This window comes from Lupinus angustifolius, chromosome LG17 (assembly GCF_001865875.1).
Source record: "Lupinus angustifolius cultivar Tanjil chromosome LG17, LupAngTanjil_v1.0, whole genome shotgun sequence".
Classification (NCBI taxonomy): Eukaryota; Viridiplantae; Streptophyta; class Magnoliopsida; order Fabales; family Fabaceae; genus Lupinus; species Lupinus angustifolius.
In genome coordinates, this window is record NC_032025.1 from 9,533,652 (window position 1) to 9,538,329 (window position 4,678).

Consider the following 4,678-nt stretch of genomic DNA (forward strand, 5'->3'; position numbering starts at 1 on the left):
TTGCATAACCCTTATCCAATGCTCAGAAGCAATGCCTTGATTATAGGTTTTTGGTTCACTATGGGTTGTGATGTTGATGGCATGTTGTAATTGACCAGGTGAGATGAATTTTTAGGATAGAACACAAGATAGAGGGTGATAGACACCCTTTGGCACATGCTCTTCATGAGAGGGACATATTGTAGTGAAAGTCCCTTAGGTAGCTATGAGGCTGTCTAAAGCGATTGGATCTCCTAGGATTCATATCATGTTCTTCCTCTCTTTACTGAGAGTGGTCTACAACAGAGTGAGTGACCTCTAGAACTTGATCTTGGTTAGTATCAATAAGTTCACCTTCTAAAATGTCATTACTATTGTTCATAGATGTCTCTATGCCATAAGGGTCATCTAAAAGGGTGTTTGGTGACAAGTCAGGCTTCTCATTTATGTAACTAGTTTCTTCACCTTTGTAAGGGAATAGGTCCTCATAGAAGATGACATTCCTAGATAAGAATATCTCCCTATTTATTAAGTCTAGAACTATGTATCCCTTTGTCCCCGCTTTATGCCCAAGAAACACACATTTTCTAGCCCTTGGATCTAGTTTGGTCCTTTGGTTAGTTAAGGTTAATGCATAGCATTTGCAACCAAAAACTTTTGTCTCAAGCAGATTTGGTAGTGTCAAAAAGGAGTTCAAAAGGAGAACAATAGTCTAAACTTGGACTAGGCAGTCTATTTATTAAGTATGTGGCATGTTGGACAACATATGACCAATATATCTTGGGTTGGTTGGAATGAAACATGATAGTTCTAGTTACATTGAGCAAATGCTTGTGTTTTCTCTCAACAACAGAATTTTGTTGAGGGGTTTCAACACAGGAGGTTTTGTGTATGATGCCATTTTCTCTAAAGAAGGTTGGATCATTGAATTCTATGTCATTATCACTCCTAATATCCTTGACTACTTTGTCAAACTGAGTTTTAGCCATTTTGGCAAAATCCTTCATTAAGTCTTTGGCCTCAGCCTTGGACTTCATAAGGTCGACCCAAGTGTGTCTTGAGTGATCATCAATCACAGTCAAGAAATACTTATGCCCATGTATAGAAGTGTTGCTTATTGGGGCCCATATATCCATATGCACAAGGTCAAAAATCTTAGAAGTTCTGTGCATGTTGTTTGGAAAAGAAAGTCTAGATTGCTTGCCTAAATGACAATGATCACAAGCTATTATAGGAGAATCATCAACATAAGAGTTTTATTTACAAGCAGACTTCAAAATTTCAAAAGAGGGATGTCCTAGTCTAAAGTGTCATAAGTGAAAATGAGGTTCAACATGTATTATATTCACATTATGTCTAGTTCTAGAATTTAGCATGTGTTTACTCTTAAGCATGTACAAGTTATTCCTTCCTCCAGCATGTCCAATCGTCTTCAAGGTAATCATATCCTGAATAGAGCATTTTGAATCATTAAATATCAACTTGCACTACATAGATTTGTTAGCTTATGAAAAAATATGAGGTTATATTTAAAATTAGGAATATGAAGCACATGATGTAGAACTAGAAATGATCATAGTCCTTGATATTCTTGCTAGTGTAGCGAAGCCATTTGGCAAGCTAATGGAAATTGGCTTAATGATCTTAAAAGCATCAAATAAGTTCATATTTGAACATACATGGCCTGTGGCACCATTGTCTAGAACCCAATATGAACTATTACCTGAAATTTCTATATCTTCTAGATCGTCATCATTCTGATTTTCAGTACTTGGTGTGGTACTTAGTTGATTTATATTGTGCTCAAGGTTACTAGTGTTGATGCTTTTCACATGTCAATTAAGCATATTATTCTAGTCCCAATGTATATCCTTGAGTTGGTCATTATTTGACTCCTTGGACATGTCCTTGTGTGAGCTCACTGCATTGTTAATGAGTTTTATAGGTTGCCTCTACTTTTCTTGTGCTGAGTTAGGGGGAACCCATATTTACAGAAATATGTCTCAATGGTATGCCTCTCTTTCCCCAGTATGTGCAAAATTTTACCCCTTTGTTGGTTTTGTAATTCTTGTTGGTAAACCTTCCTCTGCTTTGAGTCATGTCGCCGCTTCCTGCATTATTACTCGATCTCCACACTTGTCCTTGCTCATCAAAATTTGTTTTGCTTGTTGTAGAATTGAAGAAAAAAAAACCTTTGGATTTACCTGGTTAGTACCTTCTATCTGTCTTTCTTATTGAATGATCAAAGAAAAGACTTCGTTTATTGTTGGAAGTGACTCCATTAAAAGAATTTGTGTCCTTGTTGTATTGAATTTTTCATTCAATCCTTTTAGGAAACACAAAACATATTCATTTTTCCTATATGTCCTAAAGGTGCTGATTAGACCACATTTACATTTGATGTTGCAAGTACATGATGGCATTGGCCTAAGAGATTCTAGTTCCTCCCACTGGGTCTTTAAGTTAGTGAAATAGTTAGATATGTCTATGTCACCTTGTTTGATTGAATGAAGATCTTGGAGTAGGTATGACATTATGAAGTAATCACCCTTTTTAGAACCTATCTTTTAATTCATGCCATAGCTCTTGAGCACTTTCTATGTTGACAAAGCTTTGTGAGATTGTGGGGGATATGCATCTTGTAATCCAAGAAATGATCATGGTGTTACATCGATCCCACATGTCAAAACTTGGATCATCTTGTCCTAGTGTTGTGATAGATCCATCAACAAATTTGTATTTGTTGTTGGAATGAAGGGCTCTCCTCATGGATTTGCTCCATGAGTCATAGTTGGTGCCATCTAATTGTTGTGTCACCAAGGTTGCACCTGGGTTTTCTCCAGGGTGTATATAGTAGGGGTATGGATGTCCATGTTGTTGTTGGTGTTGATCTATACTTCTCTTTCATGATGCGGGTTTGTAGTATTAGTTGTTGAGTTATTCATTTGTCTTCTGTGTTTGCAGTAAAGACAATGAAGGGATGTAGATGAAAATGAAGATGAAAGAGAAAGAAGTGTTATATTGAAAAATGGGTTAGGGGTGTTGGCTTAGTGAGTTGTATGTGCATCAATGGTTGATAGAACCTTGATTGCTCTGATACCATATTGCAAATATTAGAAAGAAAAAAAAGAATACTTCATTTCATGCTTAAACTAATGCCCATGCTTGGCATTATATACAAAATGTTTGCACTACAAGTTACTGAAACAGAGATCCCAAAGAAAACAAAAATCTCCAAGAGCCTAACAACCCTTAACTAATTATGCTTAACTAAAGAATTCTAGAATGTTTGCCCACACAAGTTGGTTAAAAACAGAAAAACAAACTAGTAAGCAATATCTGACCGAGACAGTTTATGTGCATCAATCAGATTGCACGAGCCAAACTTAGTCAGGCTTGACCAGGCTGGTTTGCTTAACTCATTCACAAAGCCTAATGAGTCACAGTTAGGATCATACTCCTTTAGCATTGTCTTGGTCATGTTGCGCCAAGCTTGCTTCCATGCACGTTTCCAGCTACATCAGGTCTAATCCTTTGTCTTTATGTGCACCATAACCTTCTGGTATTCCATGCTTCACTTTATTTTCTCTTCTCTCCCCTTCCCTTGATAGAAATTATTAGAGGAAGTTTTATCATCATTCCTTGTGTTTCACTTAATATAGTCGGCACTTTCTTATTTCACATTACTAGATTCATTTCGAAGGGGTCGTAAGTGTAATTATACTAACCACCTTTGTGAAATAGGCAAAAAAACGATGACTCGGTGCACATAGTCTCAATTAATGGGGAGTGTTGCAAATATTAGAAAAAGGAATACTTCATTTCATGTTTAAACTAAGGCCCATGGTTGACATTATATATAAAATGCTTTCACTGCAAGTTACTGAACAAGAGATCCCAAAGAAAACAAGAATCTCCAAGAACCTAACAACCCTTAACTAATTATGCTTAACTAAGGAATTCTAGAATGTTTGCCCATACAAGTTGGTTAAAAACAAAAAGACAAACTAGTAAGCAATATCTGACCGAGACAGTTTATATGCATCGGTCAGATTGCACGAGCCAAACTTAGGCCAGGCTTGACCAGGCTGGTTTGCTTAACTCATGCACAAGCTTAATGAGTCACGGTCAGGATCACACTCATTTGGCATTGTCTTGGTCATGTTGCGCCAAGCTTGCTTCCATGCATGTTTTACAGCTACATCATGTTTGATCATTTGCCTAAATCAAGTTGCATAACGTCTGGTTCCAACTGCATCACATCTAGTGCTTTTCCTTGATCATGGTTCAAATTTCCTCAGTCACGACCAATTCTCCTTCGGTCATGGTGAAATTTACCTCAGTCATAAGTATTAGAAACACCTTTTGGACTATGTTTCAATAAGGAACGATGATATTTATGAGTGTATTTTTTTAAGAGTGTAATATTTATTCACTATACAGTTAGTGTATTATTCATCATTCTTTTATAATTATACTAACCACCTTTGTGAGACAAGTAAAAAAAGACGACTCAGTGCACATGCCTCAATTAATGGGGAGCCTACATGTTTGTGAGTGTAATTTTTAAGAGGGTAATATTTATGTACTTATGGTATAAAAATTTATGCACAGTTAGTGCATCATTCACCATTAATTTGCATTACTTTTATTTAAAAATCAATGATTATTAAAATGAATAATAAATAATACAATGACA